General features: G+C 40.7%; 1 protein-coding gene and 2 pseudogenes across 2 annotated transcripts in view; 1 reads left to right on the top strand and 2 right to left on the bottom strand.

Annotated features, from left to right (window-relative positions):
* Positions 1–19373, top strand: part of MMP16 (matrix metallopeptidase 16) — a 397127-nt gene that overhangs the window by 101550 nt on the left and 276204 nt on the right. Inside the window, exon 1 of one of the 2 annotated variants that reach the window (XM_086335242.1) lies at positions 4346–4556. The exons of the other annotated variant lie outside the window; for it this stretch is intronic. The gene's annotated coding sequence lies outside the window, so the exon portion shown is untranslated. Of the gene's footprint in view, positions 1–4345; positions 4557–19373 lie in introns of those variants that run through there. 2 annotated transcript variants of the gene reach the window in all.
* On the bottom strand, positions 3097–3877 carry LOC147359003 (S-phase kinase-associated protein 2 pseudogene; annotated as a pseudogene).
* The window catches only part of LOC147359002 (S-phase kinase-associated protein 2-like), a 69858-nt pseudogene continuing 54432 nt past the window's right edge, over positions 3948–19373 (bottom strand).

The following is a 19373-nucleotide window of genomic DNA, read 5'->3' as shown; positions in this document are numbered from 1 at the left end:
TCACCTAGAAATTGTGCCTAGAATTTTATCTTACTATAAAATGTAAGACACAGATGTTAGCCACAAAAGTAAAATAGACACAAACTGATAAGCAGAGTTTTTTCGTGTTTAAATACTACTAACTACAATTGTGGGCTCTATGCCTGTCATGATTAAGAGAGAAAAATGTGTCCGTTTTATTATTTATTTCAAGATTTAACAGGAGTTGTTTCTAAGTTTCCTTTCTTATTTTCTATCTACATCTAAAATATTGTATATATTACCCTGTGGCTTAAGTAAATATTGTGTAGTTTCTAATATGTCATTTTTTTCACCTTTACCTATTTATAAAAGACGTAAAATTATAATATTTTAAAGCATACAATGTGATGATTTGATATACATTGTGAAAATTTTTCTGCAGTTGGAGTAATTAGCACACCTATCACATCAGATATTTATCATTTTTTATAGGAATACAAGTTCTACTCTCTTAGCAAATTTCGGTTATATAATACAGTATTATCAATTACAGTCACAAGGTCATGCAGGAGAACAAAAGATCTTATTCATCTTATAACTGAAAATTTGTACTCTTTTACCAGCCTCTCCTAATTTCTTCTACTCCTTGCCCTTGGCAACTAGCATTCTGTTTCTGAGTTTGAGTTTCTGTTTTCTAGATTTTACATACAAGTGATGCCATGTAATATTTGTTTTTCTCTGTCTAGCTTATTTCACTTAACATAATAGTCTTCAGGTACATTCAGATTCTAAATGGCAGGAATTCCTTCTTTTTAAAGCTGAATAATGTGCTACTTTGTATGTCACATTTTCTTTATTCTTTCAAACTCATGGCAGTTAGATTGTTTCCACACCTTGGCTATTGTGAATAATACTATAGTGAATATGAGGGTGCAGATATCTTTTTGAGATTATGGTTTCATTTCCTTTACTTCTTTTCATTTACTTCTGGATGTAGATCCAGAAGTGAGATTGCTGGATCATATTCTGGCTCTATATTTAATTTCATGAGAAGACTCCATAATGTTTTCCATAGTGGCTATATTACTGGGGTGACCAAAACAGTCATTTAGTTTTTTCCCATGAGATGGCTCTAGTAGAGTTTAGTTTTCTTAAATTTCATTTTAAACAATTTTGTTACATTGTATTGTGACAGCTATCATATCAGCATACATTTAAAAAGGATTTATCAAAATATCTGCACTTACGTTTAGCCATGGTAATATTGAAGATGGAAAAAAAATTCAGACAGTACACTGAATCAGGAGAAAACATTTGCTATTGATATGACCGATAGGCATTAATATCTAAAATATATACACAGTTCATACAACTAAAAAAATAAACAACCCTACTAAAAATGGGCAAAAATGGAATGTAGGTGGACAACAGACACTTGGAAATACGCTCAACATCACTAATTGTCAGGGAAATGCAAATCAAAATCACAATGAAATACTGCCTTATATATGAATATCTTCAAAAGGACACTAATAAATGGGGGCAGAAATGTGGAGAAAGAGAGCCCTGGTACACTCTTGGTGGGAATGTAAATTGATGCAGCCACTGCAGAAAACAGTATGGAAGTTCCTCAGAAAACTAAAAGTACAGCTACCCAGCAGTTATACTCCTGAGTATATATCTGAAAAAAACAAAAACACTAATTTGAAAAGGTGCATTATTTGCAACTTCCAAGATATGAAAGCAAACTTAGTGTCCATCAACAGGCATATATATATATATGGGTAAACATGAATGGATGAATGAATAAAAATATCAAACTGATGAATGGATAAAGATATTTATATGTGTGTGTGTGTGTGTGTGTGTATATGTATAGATATACTTTAGTCGCTAAGTCATGTTCAGCTCTTTTTATGACCCTCCATGGACCGTAGCCCGCCAGGTTCCTCTGTTCATGGAATTTCCCAGGCAAGAACACTGGAGTGGTTGCCATTTCCTTCTTCAGGGGTTCTTCCCAATCCAGGGATAGAACCTGCATCTCCTGCATTGGCAGGCAGATTCTTTACCATGGAGCCACCAGGGAAGCCATATGTACAGATACTGAGTAGTACTCCATATCGGAGGACGCAGTGGCACCCCACTCCAGTACTCTTGCCTGGGAAATCCCACGGACGGAGGAGCCTGGTAGGCTGCAGTCCATGGGATCTCGAAGAGTCGGACAAGACTGAGCGACCTCACTTTCACTTTTCCCTTTCCTGCATTGGAGAAGGAAATGGCAAGCCACTCCAGTGTTCTTGCCTGGAGAATCCCAGGGACGGGGGAGCCTGGTGGGCTGCCGTCTATGGGGTTGCACAGAGTCGGACACGACTGAAGCAACTTAGCAGCAGCAGCACTACATATATATATATACACACACACACACACACACACACACACACACACATACACGTATATATATATATACATATGTACAATGAAGTACTATTCAGTCATAACAAAGAGTAAAATGGGAATTTTGCCATTTCCAGCAACATGAATAGACTTGGAAGGCATTATACTAAGTGAATAAGTCAGATAGAGAGAAATGTAATATGATATCATTTATATGCGGAATCTAAAAAGTCCACAAACTAGTGAATCTAAAAAAAACAACAAACTAGTGAAAATAGAAACAGCTTCACAGTTATAGAGAACATAGTATTGGAGAGGGAAGAAGGGATGGGACAGTGTAGAGTCAGAGGACTGAGGGGTGCAAGCTGCTGTGTATAAAATAAGTTACAGTTATATATTGTGCAATGAGCGAGTGAAGTTGCTCAGTCCTGTCCGACTCTTTGAGACCCCATGGACTGTAGCCCACCAGGCTCCTCCATCCAGGGAATTTTCTAGGCAAGAGTACTGGAGTGGGTTGCCATTTCCTTCTCCAGGGGATCTTCCCGACCCGGGGATTGAACCCAGGTGTCCTGCATTGCAGGCAGACGCCTTACTGTCTGAACTACAAGGGAATCCCAATATAATTAATATTTTATAAAAAAAACTACCGATGGAATTTCAAAAAGCGTAGAGCTTAGGCTCTTAAGGGTATAGCAGTGATAAAAGCTTTCATAGTCATTTCTAAAAAGCGACACTTCATAGTTTTCTCTCTCCAGTGGTTCTCTAATATACTTGTAGAAGGAAGGCAATGGAAACCAAGGATATAAATAGCTGAGCTCTCCACAATGGGGCCTCCTGCCTACTTTCCCTGTTCAAAGAAAAGAGGAGACACCGTCTTGCAATAAAGGCTTCATAGACAACTGGGCTTTTCTAGTGACAGTCGGCATTTGATGACCCACATCTCTTGGTTCTTCTTGTTGCTGGTGATCGGCCTGGCAATGATGGTGAAATGGGAGCAATTAACTAGATGGGGGAGGGCTTCCTTTAACAGTTGAAGGGTACCGCCCAGCACGATTCCAAAGACTTGTAGTGTTTTTAGTGTGGGGGTTTCTCCAAGTTCAAGTAAAGTTTCAGGTATTATGTCATAGCACTGACTGAGTGATAGGTGTTGGAGGTAGTTGAGTTAGTAAAATTCTGGAAAGCAGTCATTTTTCAGCATGACGTTATCACTTAAGTCTAGGTGGACAAGATTGGGACATCTTCCGGCTAAGGCAGAGACACCTGATCTCTGCAGATCCTCCAGGTACCCGCTGAGAGGCATCTGGGTGGAGGTCTTCCGGCTAAGGTAGAGACACCTGATCTCTGCAGATCCTCCAGGTACCCGCTGAGAGGCATCTGGGTGGAGGTCTTCCGGCTAAGGTAGAGACACCTGGTCTCTGCAGATCCTCCAGGTACCCGCTGAGAGGCATCTGGGTGGAGGTCTTCCGGCTAAGGTAGAGACACCTGATCTCTGCAGATCCTCCAGGTACCCGCTGAGAGGCATCTGGGTGGTGGTCTTCCGGCTAAGGTAGAGACACCTGATCTCTGCAGATTCTCCAGGTACCCGCTGAGAGTCATCCGGGTGGTGGTCTTCCAACTAAGGTAGAGACACCTGGTCTCTGCAGATCCTCCAGGTACCCACTGAGAGTCATCCGGGTGGCGGTCTCTAACACGTGTGCCACAGCCATCTGTACGTCTTTTCAGTGAGGCCACAGCACCAAGAGCAGCTCAGCTCATCCGGTCTGGAACAGCTGTTCAGCAAAGTCTCTGGGGCAGATTGAGAGAATCCAGAACACCCAGAAAGGTGTAGACACCATAGATTTGTGTTCTGAGCAAGATTATCTACAGTGGGATCTGAAAGCCGGATGCCCTCCAGGCTGAGATGCTGCAGCTTGGGGCGGTGAGACAGAAGGCCATGGAGGGTAGACACACCCATCAGGGAGTTCCGCAGGCACAGGTGCTGTAGACGAAAAGGGCCGAGATGTTCAACTAACGGCTGGTCCATAAATGATCCTGGGCAGCAGAAGGCAACCACCCCTCGGGACAGCAGTCCACCAATCACGTCTGGTTAGAGGTTTACGCTCAAGAGGTCTATGGTCTGCCAGAGAGACTCGTCAGATGCTAGATGATACCATCTCTTACAAACACTGGAGACTTTCAGGAGTTCAGGGAGGCACAGACAGGTAAAGATTCTTAGGAGTAGCTCATCAGGAAGGGAGTCCCAAGAAACACCTGGCAAGTTCTCTCGGTTTGCCTTAGGTCTGCGGACAGTCACAAAGTCCTTGTCATTCCCTTTGCTTTTCGGCCATTTTCATGGGGACGAATGGGGGGCTCTGTGGGTGGCCCAGATCTGAAAGCAGTTTCTGGGGGCTGTTCTCACTGTTCGTGGGAGATGTTCATGCTTTTTGAAATCTTAGGGAGAGTGAACCTATAATTTCAAGATACCTTAAAGAGCAAAATTTGAACCACATCTTTTATCTCCCCCTGTCTCCCCCCACCCCCAAAAGTAGACAGGTGTTAACTTTCATTGATCTTTTCTATTTCCTTTCTAGTCACTATTTAAATTTTTCCCATTCTTACCTTTTTTAGTTTCATCTATTAACTTTGGGCCTAATGTGTTCTTCCTTTTCTGATTCTTTTAGATATGTAGTTGTTTAATTGAGATCTCCTTTTCCTTAATGTAGGCATTTATGACTGTGACTTTCCTCTTAGATGGAATTATGCTGCATTCAATAAGTTTGTATGTTGTGTTAGCATGTTCATTTGTCTCATGGTATTTTTTTTTTAATTTCTTCTATTAGCCATTGGTCGTTCGGTAGCATATAGTTTAATCTTCACATATTTGTGAATTTTCCAGTTTCTTCATTGTTATCGATTTCTAGTTTTGTAACATTGTAGTTGGAAACTATATTTGATATTATTTCTGTTTTCCTAAGTTTATTAAGACTTATTTGTGATCTAACACATGATTTAAGTTGGAGAATGTTCCATATTCTTAAAAGGAACGTGGAATCTGCTCCTGTTGGATGGACTCTTCTGTGTACATTTGTTAGATATATCTCGTCTAACATGTATGATAAGACAAATTTTTTAATTGGTTTTCTGTCTGGATGAACTAGCTACTGATGAAAATTGGGTATTGAAGTCCCATTCTATAATAGTATTGCTGTCTATTTCTGTTTTTAGGTTTGTTAATGTTTACAGTATATATTTAGTTGGTCTGAAGTTGGGTATATACATATGTAAATTTGATTATATGTTCTTGATGAATTGACCCTTTATAATTGTATCATATTCTTTGTCTCTTATTACAGCTATTTGCTTAAATATTTTGTCTGATATAAGTATAGCTATGTCTGCCTTTTTTTGTTTTCCTTTTGCATGAAATATCCTTTCTCATTCCTTCACTTTGAGCTTAAATGTGTCCTTAAAGCAGAAGTGAATCTCTGTATGCAGCATGTAGTGGGAATTGTTTTATAATTTATTCAATGAATCTATATCTTTTAATGTGAGAATTTGTTTATTTACATGTTAAGTATATGTGGACTGACTGTATCCACACTATTAGTTGTTTTCTGGCTCTTATGCAGTTCCTTTATTCTTTTCTGCTGCTTTTTATCTCTTGCTTTGCAATTTGATTATTTTTATTTTTTTTGTAGTGGCATGCCTTGATTTCTTTTTCTATACTTTTTAAAGTATCTAGTAGGTTTTTGTCTTGTGGTTTCCATGATACTTACCAAAAAAAAAAAAAAAACTTACAGTGATAACAGTCTACTTTAAACTGATAACTTCAAATGCAGAACAAAGCACTACATTTTTACATGTCCCCTCAAATTTTAAGGTTTTGGTGTCATATTTATACTGTATATCCATTAACAAATTTTATTATAGTTATTTTAGTCCTTTTGTCTTTTGATCTTCATACCAGTATTATATTTAACCACCACCATTATAATATTTCCTCCCTCATGGCTCAGATGATATAGAATCTGTCTGCAATTTGATCCCTGGGTCGGGAAAATCCCCTGGAGAAGGAAATGGCAACCCACTCTAGTATTCTTGCCTGGAAAATCCCATGGACAGACGAACCTGGAGGACTACAGTCCCTGGGGTCGCAAAGAGTTGGACACGACCGAGTGACTAGCGCTTTCATTTTCACTTTCATTATATTATTATAGTGTTCTCAGGTAGTGTGGTTACCTTTACCAGCAAGTTTTATACGCTCATCTGTTTTTATGTTACTGATTAGTATTCTTTTATTTCAGCTTGAAGAACTCTCTTTAATGTTTCTTGTAAGGTCAGTTCAGTGATGTTCAGCTTTTGTGTTTTCTTTCTTTTTTTTTTTGGAAAACTACTTCTCTCTTTCTGAATGGCAGCTTTCATGGGTGGAGTATTCTTGGTTGAGTCTTTGTTTTTTTTTCCAGCACTATTAATATATCATCCTTTGCTTTTAAACCTCCAAGGTTTCTGCTGAGAAATCTGCTCACAGTCTTAAAGGTTTTATTTTCTATATAGCAAGGTTTTTTTTTGTTGTTGTTGTTGCTTTTAAGATTCTCTCTTTAACTTTTGCCAATTTAATTATAATGTAATTAATTATAAGGTGTCTTGTTGTGGGGCTCTTAAGTTTTATCCTGACATTATTTAGGCTTCCTGGACTTGGATGTCTTGTTTCTTTTCCCAGATTAGGTATTTTTCAGCCATTATTTCTTTGTGTTAGCTTTTTGACATAAATGTGTGTGTGTGTGTATATATATATATATATGTATATGTATATATAGTCACACATATAAATATGCTCTGCTTGATGATGTCCCATATACCACTTAAGCTATCTTTATTCTTTCTCACTCATTTTTCTTTTCCCCCTTTAATTGGATGAAGTCCATAGCACTGTCTTTGAATTTTCTGATCTTTTCTTCTGCTTATTCTAGCTGTGCCTCTATTGAATTTTTCAGTTCAATGGTGTGCTTCAGTACTACAATTTCTGTTTCTACTTTTCTCTCTAGTGAAATTCTCATGTTCAGTATTTGAACTCCTTACCTTGTTGAGCATATTTTTGACTGTTGATTTGAGCTCTCTATTTGTTAAATTGCTCATCTCTATTTTATTAATATTGGTCTCTGAAGATTTTTCTTGTTCTTTTGTTTGAAATATATTCTTTTGTTTCTTGATTTTCCTTGAATTTCTGTTACTATTTTTTTTTTAATATTTATTTATTTATTTTTGGCTGCACTGGATTTTCATTGCTGCCCATGGACTTTCTCCAGTTGTGGCAAGCAGAGGCTACTTTTCGTTGCAGTTTGTGGACTTCTCATTGAGGTGGCTTCTCTTGTGAGGCTCAGGATCTAGGTGCACGACTTTCAGAGGTTGCGTCCTGTGGGCTCTGGAGTGCTGGCTCAGTAGTTGTGGCTTGTAGGCTGAGTTGTTCCATGGCATGTGGAGTCTTCCTGCATGGCATGTGGAATCTTCCTGCATGGCATGTGGAATCTTCCTGGAACAGGGATTGAGCCCATGTCTCCTGCAATGGCAGGCGGTTTCTTACTCATTAGACCACCAAGGAAGCCCTCTGTGTTAGTTACTGCCCAGCAGCAAAAACAATCATTTATTCCAATCCTTACAGACTGGTCTTATGTAGGACATGAACCTTGTCAATAAACCTAGCTCAGGCTCCTAGTTACTGCTCAAGCCTTTCTAATTGTCCAAACCACTGTCTTTGTTCTTCGTGGCTGCCAGTACTTGAGGGTGTTGCAGGAGCCTCAAGACCTTTCAGTGTCCTGAAGAGGAGGATTGCAATCAGCACCTAGATGCAGGCTGATTAGAAGCCAGATCCTCAGGCAGCAGCTAGGCACATATGCAGTTAACCACACAGTCCTTCCAGGCAGAAACTGGGAGGTGAGCATTATTGCCTGCTCCTTCTGCACTGAATCTTCGTGATATAGTGTGGCAAGTGCTCACAAACCCATTAACTACTTCTTTGACTTAGTTCTCTGAGCCCCACTGGCTATCAGAGATACATGATTTAGGGACCTGTTCCTTGAATGGCAGCTGTAAACATTGGACCCTGGATGTATGCAGTTTTTATCCGATACTCTGAGGTGTTTTCCTAACATACAGGCAACTTGGCTATATTGTTGGAAGGAGCTTTAGGGAGAAGACAGGAAAGTGCCCACTAACTGCCCTGGTCTCTGAGGAGGCTCACATGCAGTACAGTATGAAGATGCATGCTCATTAAAAACTGAACCCTCAGGCAGCAGCTTGTAAAGCTGCAGTCAGATCCTTTCCAGGGAAAGCCTGGGAGATGGTAGTGCTTGCCAGCTCTCTCTGTGCTGAGCCTTGTGACAATAAATGTTGCAAGCGCTCGTGTTCCTTTTAAGAACTGCTTCTTTGCAAAAATAGTGTGAGACTCCTGAATGCAGGAGTTGGGGCTTCCCGGGTGACACAGTGGTAAAGAATCTGCCTGCCAGTATAGGAGACTCAAGAACAAGAATTCATTTCCTGGGTCTCCGGAAGATCCCCTGGAGTAGGAAATGGCAACCTGTTCCAGTATTCTTTCTTGGAAAACTCTGGATAGAGGAGCCTGGCAGGCTACAATCCATGATGCTGCAAAAGAGTTGGATACAACTGAGCGACAGAGCACACATCTGAACGCAAGCCTTGTTTACTTTCGAGCTAGGTGTTTCGGGAGGCCATCACTCAGGTGGGAGCTCTAAAAGTATGGACACCAGATGTGTGTTCCAAACCCTTTACTCCCGGAGAGAAGCTGGGAGTTGAGGGTTGCCTCCAGATTATATGGCATTGTGCTAGGTGTGGGTTTTAAAATTAGAGTGTGTCTCAGCTTTCCCTACGGATTTTGGTGTGTGATTTTCTTATTTACCCCATGTGAAGAATTCAGTCAGCTCTAGGTATACCTGTGTACATTCAGTGCGTATATAAGAGGAGGGAAATAGGTGCCTATTTACTATTTTGGTCCAGTCCCTTAAAACCTCATTAAACTGAAAAGTATATGTACTTCAGTTGTTCAAGTCATATTTAGATTAATCTTTAAGTTCTTATGCTTTGCTATAGCAAAAACATGTATTCTAAAGTATCATCATTAAGATACTTACCTATAATTTTAAAATCATATAATCCTTAGTATCTTTGGGTGTTTTTTTCATTTTTATGTTTGTTTTTTTGTTCCAGTTTTCTACACTGAATTACCCTTTGTTATCTTTGCTTTTTTTTTTTTTTTTATTACAGGATAAATACATAATCCAGAAAGGTTAATTTTGGATTATGTTGGATTTGCTTCTGTGACTTTAATCCTTATCTTGCTGCTTTTGTTATGAAAGGCATACGTAAAGGCCTGCCTCAGGGAGATAACCTGACTCTGCCTACCCTTGAAGGATGGTTGCATTCTTGAATTCTTTGTGTGGCAGAGGGCATGGTGTCCCTCCTCAGCTGCTGACTGGCATGGCCCAGAAATTCACATTTGGGGAGGCCAGGACCACAGAGAGATGTGACATCTTTGTTTGTTGATATGAGAGAAGATATTCCATTTCACACCACCAAAGAAATGACTGTAAGGAAGTGAGACTTAACACATCCCCTTTCCTATGGCTTGCTATTCTAGGGGACAGTTGCGGGAATTGTTCCGTCTCTCAGTCCTCCCCAGATCTTAGCCACCCCATGGACTGCCACATGCCAGGCTTCCCTGTCATTCACCATCTCCAGAGTTTGCTCAAATTTGTGTCCACTGAGTCAATAATACCAACCAACCATCCCATCCTCTGTTGTCTGCTTCACCTCTTGCCCTCAATCTTTCCCAGCGACAGGGTCTTTTCCAACGAGTCAGCTACTTGCATCAGGTGGCCAAAGTACTGGAGCTTCAGCGTCAGCATCAGTCCTTCCAATGAATATTCAGGATTGATTTCCTGAATATCATGGCATCTGGTCCCATAACTTCATGGCAAATAGATGGGAAAACAATGGAAACAGTGACAGGTTTTATTTTCCTGGGCTCCAAAATCACTGCAGATGGTGACTGCAGACATGAAATTAAAAGACACTTGCTCCTTGAAGAAAAGCTATGACAAATCTAGATAGCATATTAAAAAGCAGAGACATTACTTTGCCGACAAAGGTCCGTGTAGTCAAAACTATGGTTTTTCCAGTAGTCGTGTATGGATGTGAGAGTTGGACCATAAAGACTGAGCACTGAAGAACTGATGCTTTTGAACTGTGGTGTCGGAGAAGACTCTTGAGAGTCCCTTGGACTGCAAGGAGATCAAACCAGTCCATCCTAAAGGAAATCAATTCTGAATATTCATTAGAAAGACTGATGCTGAAGCTGAAGCTCTAATACTTTGGCCACCTGATGTGAAGAGCTGACTCATTAGAAAAAACCCTGATGCTGGGAAAGATTGAAGGCAGGAAGAGAAGGGGATGACAGAGGATGAGATGGTTGGATGGCATCACTGACTCAATGGATATGAGTATGAGTAAACTCTGGGAGCTGGTGAAGGACAGGGAAGCCTGGTGTGCTGCAGTCCATGGGGTTGCAAAGAGTTGGACATGACTGAGCGACTCAACTACAACAAGGTTTGTCAGAGCTTTTCTTTCAAGTAGCAAGTATCTTTTAATTTTGTGACTGTAGTCACTGTCTGCAGTGATTTTGGAACCGAAGGAGGTAAAATCTGTCACTGTTTCCATTTTCTCCCCATCAATTTGCCATGAAATGATGGGACCGGCTCCCATGATCTTAGTTTGTTGAATATTGAGTTTTAAGCCAGGCTTTTCACTCTCCTCTTTCACCTTCATCAAGAGACTCTTTAGTTCCCCTTCACTTTCTGCCATTAGGGTGGTATCATCTGCATATCTGGGGTTGTTGTTATTTCTCCCCACGATCTTGATTCCAGCTTGTGATTCATCCAGCCCAGCATTTCACATGATGCATTGTTTGCAGGAATTAAATGGTCTTGTTACTTTGTTTCCTCACCTCCCCATCTCTGATCCATAAAAGGAGCTGGCATTCAGACCCTGACAAGATGGTGTTTGAGGCACTAGCCTTGAGGATTTCCTTGGCTCAGGTGGTAAACAATCTTCCTGCGATTAGGGAGACTTGGGTTTCGATCCCCTCTTTGGGAACAGCCCCTGGAGAAGGGAATGGCAACCCACTCCAGTTTTCTTGCCTGAAGAATCCCATGGACAGAGGAGCCTGATGGGCTACAGTCCATAAGGTTGTAAGTAGTCAGACAGGACTGGGTGACTTAACCCTTTCACTTTCAGCCTGCCATCTCTTGGTCAGCCAACTCCCGAGTAAAATTCTTCCCTTGTCTCAACACCTCGTCTTGGATTTATTGGCCTGTAATGCGGTAAGCACAGCAGTCTTGGACTCTGTAACAAATGCTTTACAATATGGTGTTGGTTTTTGCTGTACAATGACACAAATCAGCCATAAGTCTCTATATATTCCCATCTTGAGCCTCTCTTTCTCACCCACTCCTACCCCATCTCTCTGGGTCGTCCCAGACCACTTGGCTGAGCTCCTTGTTTCATGTAGCAAACTTCCTACTAGCTGTCTGTTTTACACATGGTAATGTATGTATTTCAATACTACTCTATCTGTTTGTCCCACCCTCTCTTTCTCCCACTGTGTTCATAAGTTCATTCTCTACATCTGCATTTCTGTTCTTGCCCTGCAAATAGGTTCATCAGTATCATTTCCTAGAGTCCATATATATGCATTAACATACAATATTTTGTATATTCATTTTAGCTAAAAAGATACTTAGTAACAGTGCTTTTTCTTTACATTTAAAATCATCTCCTTCAGTCACAATATAAAGCAAAATTAAGGATAAGCATGTCTGTTGTTAACTTTTGGTAAACATTTTTTTCTGAAAATTAATTGATTATTTTATCTGTGGGGTGATATTATTCAACCACAGTTTGCTCACAGCTTATAATTTTTCTTGCATTTTATATATATGATATACAAAGTACTTTTACAAAGTTTTTTTGTTTAGTATGGTAATGTTTTGAAGGAGGTATCTGGTGGGGGGTATCTGGTGCTTTGTAATGTCCCTGAGACGATGTGGTCTTTATACAAAATGGAAATCTTACCATAGTTGGTCATAAGCTTGGCAGAGAGTCCTATATTTCACTAGACTTTCATTGGTGGCCTTTGATTATATTTATGGGTTTTTTTTTTGAAAGGCAATATAATTTTAATATATTTCATTAAAATCAGTTCTTTTAATAATTATAAAAAAAAAAATTACTGTTAGTGAACCACACTTGGATATGTTGGCCTGCATGCAGTGAAGTCAGTCTACTGATGCTGGGTTGTGGTGAAGGGAATGCAGGATTTATTGTGGGACACCAAACAAAGAGTCCAGGGCAGCTAGTACTCCAAACACCAGAGCTCCCTGGATGGGTTTCGTGAAAGCGTTTTTTAAGTTCATGTGGGGGGTACAGTGGTTACGGGTTATGTAATCAATTCATGCACAGTTCTCTGGTTGAGGGTGAGGTAACAGGGAAGTGTCACAGGGGTTAACATTATTGATTCTTAGGCTCCAGTAGGCCTGGAGGCTATGTGTGCATGGTCATCAAATAGTTAACATTTTCCATTTCCTGGGAGCTTTAGCATGTGTAAAGTGACTCTTAAAACGTGTATCAGATACCATTATTTATGTACTTCAGAGATGAGCTAAAGAAGAGGATATTGGGGAAGAGTCTGTCCTGGAAAGGGCCCTTGTTGTTGTTATTGTTCAGTCGCTAATTCATGTCCAACTCTTTGTGACCCCGTGGACTGCAGCACACCAGGCTTCACCGTCCTTCACTATCTCCCAGAGTTTGCTCAGATTCATGTCTATTGACAGTGGTGCTATCTCACCATCTCATCCTCTGCCGCCCTCTTCTTTTGCCTTCAATCTTTCCTAGCGTTAGAGTCTTTTCCAATGAGTTGGCTCTTCACACCAGGTGGCCAAAGTACTGGAGCTTGACCTGCCCTGCTCATTTACATGACCTGGTTGGGAATTGGGAAGCAGAACTACTGCTCATAGGTTGTTTCATGAGCATAGAAATGTGGTTAAAAGGTGGCTTTTCCTTAGACATATTTCTTCTGGGTTAAAGTGACTCCTGGTGAAATAATTTTCAGCGTTGTTCAGTACTCCTCTCTAATGATTAAGATCATGTACCCACAGTCTTACATCTCCCTAGTGAGTGTTGTTCAGACACATGAACAATTTCCTTGTTGGGAAAATCCTTATGCTCATAAATATTTGCTTCAGATTTGTTAATATGCAGTAATGAATTTAACTTCTGTTGACTTAAGAAATAGTCGCAACCTAGAAGTTGAGAGTTATGTTTTATTTGGTGAGAATTTTAGGACTTCAAGCCTGGGAGAAGGCATCTCAGATAACCATGAGAGAACTGTTCTAAGGAGGTGGGCGGAGGAGTCAGGTTAAATAGAAGTTTGAACAAGGAGCAGGTAGTCTAACATCAAAAGATTATTATTAATTAAGAAAATCAGATATGTCAAGTTAAGGATTTTCACAGTGTTCTGTGTATGGGAAGATGCAAGAGCCTGGGCCTAAAATCCTCCCTCTCATATGATCTTAGCTATCTGGGGCCAGCATCCTGCAATTTGGTTTTTCACATCCTTAGTTCCTTGCTCAAGTAGGAGTGGTGGCAGCCTGATCACAGGTATGGTTTTTCTTGAGCACCCACTGGGCTCAGAAATTCACATTCGGAGGACCGGAGTCACTGATGACTGTCACATCCTTGTTATTGATATGGCAGGAAATCCTTCATTTTTCACCTCCATGCAAGCAGACATTTTGTGTGATTTGTTTACTTAATGAGAGTCAGACTGGTGACTGGTCAATAGCAAGTACTACATCGTAGATCCTCATTAAGTATGTTATTTTTTCGACTGGGGAAAAAAAAAAATACAACCTAAAAGTTGAGAGCTGTGTTTTACTTGGTGGACAAATCTGAGACGTTGAGCCTGAAACACAACATCTCAGATGATGAGAAGCTGTTTTGAAGAGGAAGTGGGGGAGCCAGGATATATAGGAGTTTTTGCAACAAAGCCAGATGGTTGTAACATCAAAAGATTACTGCTAAGAAAAATAAGCCAGATATCTCAAGTTAAAGAATTTAGTTCTTTGTGTGTATGAAAAAATCCAAGAGTCTGGTGTCACTGATACCACCTCAGCTATGTGGGACCAGTATCCTGTGCTTCATCATCCCGAGTTTCCTCAGGGTGCCTCGTGGGCGAGGGTGGATGTGTGGCTGTGCTGAGTGCTGGCTGGGCTTGGCAGTGGGCAGTCCTCTTTGCCTCCACCCTGAGTCTCCCTCAGGGATCACTGAGGGATCACTCTCTGCAAGGCTGTAATGCGATGGCTTCATGGAAGCAGCGCCCTTTGTTTACAGATAGAGCAGGCAGTGTACAAACTCACATGCAAATGATGAATGGTTGCCTGACTGACTGAATGAGTGAACAAGCATGACTGGTCCAAGCTAAACATTGCCTTTCCACAGTAGACATGTTGATGATGTTTCTATGCTGACTACAATCAACTGTGGAAAATTCTGAAAGAGATGGGAATACGGGACCACCTGATCTGCCTCTTGAGAAATTTGTATGCAGGTCAGGAAGCAACAGTTAGAACTGAACACAGAACAACAGACTGGTTCCAAATAGGAAAAGTAGTTCGTCAAGGCTGTATGTTGTCACCCTGTTTATTTAACTAATATGCAGAGTACATCATGAGAAATGCTGGGCTGAAAGAAATACAAGCTGGAATCAAGATTGCCGGGAGAAATCTCAATAACCTCAGATATGCAGATGACACCACCCTTATGGCAGAAAGTGAAGAGGAACTAAAAAGCCTCTTGATGAAAGTGAAAGAGGAGAGTGAAAAAGTTGGCTTAAAGCTCAACATTCAGAAAACGAAGATCATGGCATTCGGTCCCATCACTTCATGGGAAATAGATGGGGAAACAGTGGAAACAGTGTCAGACTTTATTTTTTGTGGCTCCAAAATCACTGCAGATGGTGACTGCAGCCATGAAATTAAAAGACGCTTACTCCTTGGAAGGAGAGTTATGACCAACCTAGATAGCACATTCAAAAGCAGAGACATTACTTTGCCAACAAAGGTTTGTCTAGTCAAGGCTATGGTTTTTCCTGTGGTCATGTATGGATGTGAGAGTTGGACTGTGAAGAAGGCTGAGCCCCGAAGAATTGATGCTTTTGAACTGTGGTGTTGGAGAAGACTCTTGAGAGTCCCTTGGACTGCAAGGAGATCCAACCAGTCCATTGTGAAGGAGATCAGCCCTGGGATTTCTTTGGAAGGAATGATGCTAAAGCTGAAACTCCAGTACTTTGGCCACCTCATGCGAAGAGTTGACTTATTGGAAAATACTCTGATGCTGGGAGGGATTGGGGGCAGGAGGAGAAGGGGACGACAGAGAATGAGATGGCTGGATGGCATCACTGACTCAATGGACGTGAGTCTGGGTGAACTCTGGGAGTTGGTGATGGACAGGGAGGCCTGGCGTGCTGCGATTCATGGGGTCGCAAAGAGTCGGACACAACTGAGCGACTGATCTAATCTGATGCTGAATACAGTTGTGTTTTTCCTTATTTCAAGCTAAGGGGTACATGATTGTTCCCACCTACAATGGAGAACATAGAAAATGCCATAAATTGCTCCTTCTTTTTTTTTTTTTTTGGTCAGATTCTTGTTCAATACTAGGAAATGTCTTTAATACACTCACTATTTAATTGAACTTTCTTGGTATAGGGAATTCTCTGTTCATTAAAGTATTTATTAATCTTACAATCAATTTGATATAAATTTTTCTTCTTGTAACAAAATTAATTTTAAGTGATCCTGTCATGTTGCTCATGGTACAACCAGGCTGTAAAATTGATTGTTCTGCTAATGTGGTTTCTTTGGAGGCTTAAACCAAACTCACTGACTCATTTATCCATTCATAAATCGAGGCATTTTGGAACACCTACTCTATTTGAGTCATTATCCTAAGGCCAAGAAATGCAACGGCTTAAATGTCTGTGTCCACAGACATTCAAAGTCTAATAGGGGAGGGAATCACTGTGGTTAGTGAGTCAAGCACTCAAGCATGGGGAGCACGTAGGCAAGTCATCAAAACCAAACCAGGAAACCATAGTGTGCTTCTATAGGAGTTGGTGAGTTAGCTGGTTTTTGAAGAGACAGCTCCACACTAGCGCTATAAAAAAACATGCTTTTTCTGAAAAGTGAGGGCAGGTGTACAAGAAGAGCAAAAAGCATCTGTGAAAGCATGGAGAAATAAATAGGACAGTGAACCGTTGTAGATTGCTGTTAATAATACCTGTAAGTCAGGAGCTCTCTATTATACGGCAAACATTTGTGTGGTAGAAAGGGCGGAATGGCTCCCTCCGCTTTTTATCATATTAAACTCTCCACCCAGGTAATTTCATTCAGTCCCAAGGGAAATGCACATGTTTATCACGAATGTATGAAGCACTGTACATGCCTGTTGGTGGACTACAAATTTAGCTTAAGTGCGTTAAGCAAGGTTTTGAGAAATGGAATATTTCCTGCCATATCAACAGAGAGGATGTCACAGATGTCAGTGACTGCAGCCCTCCAGAGTAAGCTCGTGAGCCCTAAGGGCACTCAGGAAGGCCAATGCTTCTAATCTAGCAGCCATCAGACTTCAGTCACTCATTGAGCTGAAATGAAACTCGGAATGTGAAAAACACAGGGTAACCGGCCCAAGAGAGGTGAGGTGCACATCAAAGAAGTGATTTCAGTGAGCCCAGACCCTTGTATCTTTCCATACATAGAAAAGTACTAATTTCCTTAACCTGGGATATCTGGGTTTTTTTAAGAAACAATAGTCTTTTGATGTGCGGGCTACCTGCCCTTTGTTGCAAAACTTGTATATAACCTGGGTGCTCCCCTCACTTTCTCAGAGTTGTTCTCTCGGAGTTACTTGAGATGCTGTCTCCTGGACTTGAAGTCCTAAAAATTCCCACCAATTAAAATATAACTCTCAACTTTCCGGTTGTGAATATTTTTTTAAGTCAACCGTTTCAGGCAGAACCCATTTTTTGAGAATATAGTAAGTTAGACTAAAAAAAAAAAAAAAAGAAAAAGAAAAACATGTTTGAACATTTAAAAGCATGCTTCTAAATGACTCAGAGATTAAAAAAAAAAAATCTTTATGGAAATGATAAAGTGTGAACTGAATGAAAGCAGTTACTATGAAACTGACGGGTGTCATTTTGGGGGACTCTGAAGAGCTCCAGTTCTTTAAGTCTCCTCACAGGAGAGAGTTCATTTAGAGGCAAAGTGATAGATAAGAAGTGGTTTGTCAGAACAGGACACTCGTGAGGCTGACACGTGGGCAGGTAAGAGGGTACCATGCCCTGAGAACTTAGTGGCTGCAGCTTTATAACCAAAGCAGAAGTGGGGAGGGGAAGACCTTTGTCTTTCTTGAGCAGATGTCATGCTTCCATCCTCAGTTCCTCTACCGGGTTGAGCAGGGGAGTTTTCTTGTCCCTACATTGTCAAGCTAGGTTCATAACGAGTTTGTTGACTTTTTTTATGTGTGCAGAGAACCTGTCCTAACTGACAGCTCCCTGGGCAAGATGTGGGGCCCACGCCCCCACTGTGTTATTGTTTGGGGACATGTCTCACGTTTTTTGTTGCATGGTTTTGTTGCTAAGCGTGCCTACTTGGGTTTGAGGTTAAGAATCATTAACTGACAGGAGTCTCTCACAGTTTTTGTACTTACAATGCCCTACTGAGATTGCATATTTAATCATCTCTTTTGAAAATTCCATGGACAGAGGTAGCCTGGCGGGCTACAATCCATGGGGTCACAGAGTCAGATAGGACTGAGTGATATCACAATGACACAATAAAATTTGTCCCTTTACTCTGTCCCTATCAACTCATCCATGTGGGTTATAGCTGAAGTAATGCATTCGAAAAATAAATTTATACCCAAATGCTGCATTAGAAAGAATAAAAGTTAAAAATTCATTAGCTAAGCATTCAACATAAAAAAATAATAGCTAAATATATCCAAAGATTTTAGGAAGAAGGAAACAGTGAACATAATTTATAAATTAATGATGTAGAAAAAACAAGCACATGATACAATAAACATAGAATAAAGTGGATCCACAAAGACTCATTCATTTTTGAAAAGCTAATAAAAATAGACAAATCTCTGGTAGGATTAATAATTTAAAAAAGGAAGGCTCAATTACACTGGAAGTAGATATGTAATGTTTGCTACAACAGAGGCTGAACCACTAACAAGAGAATATTATGCCAATAAGCTCAGCAAACTTAGATGGACTGGAACAATTTCTACATCACTGCAGTGGCCTTAAAATCAGTCCTCTAGACTAGTTTCTCAAGTCCTCTCTGTTCATTATCGACACAGTAAAATGATCCGTTTACAGAAAAATGTAATCATGTTACTCTTCTGCCTAACTACAAGCCAAAAATGATGTCTTGCTAGCCTAAGGGGAAAGGATGCTTCCTGAAAGAGACATCATCTTGGTTCTGCCTCTCCATCTTCATCTCTTCCTGCTCTGTCCTTGCTAACTGCTTTCCTACCACATTATTTTCCTCCCCAACTATTGCTAAAATACACTGAGTTCCTTTAGCCTCAGGCTCCCCACCATTGATATTCTTTCCATAATGGAACTTTGTTTTTTCCACCACGTTCTCTTTTGTTGTTCAGTCACTCAGTCGTGTCTGACTCTTTGCAATCCCATGGACTGCAGCATGCCAGGCCTCGCTGTCCATCATCAACTCCCGGAGTTTTCCCAAACCCATGTCCATCAAGTCCGTGATGCCATCCAACCATCTCATCCTCTGTCGTCCCCTTTTCCTCCCACCTTCAATCTTTCCCAGCATCAGGGTCTTTTCTAACGAGTCAGTTCTTCGCCTCAGGTGGCCAAAGTATTGGAGTTTCAGCTT

The sequence above is a fragment of the Bos grunniens genome, chromosome 14, assembly GCF_055505025.1.
Source record: "Bos grunniens cultivar Pamir isolate PY7600 chromosome 14, Bosgru_T2T1.0, whole genome shotgun sequence".
Lineage (NCBI taxonomy): Eukaryota > Metazoa > Chordata > Mammalia > Artiodactyla > Bovidae > Bos > Bos grunniens.
Note: the sequence above shows the minus strand (reverse complement) of the source record. Positions and strands in the feature narration are given on the sequence as shown.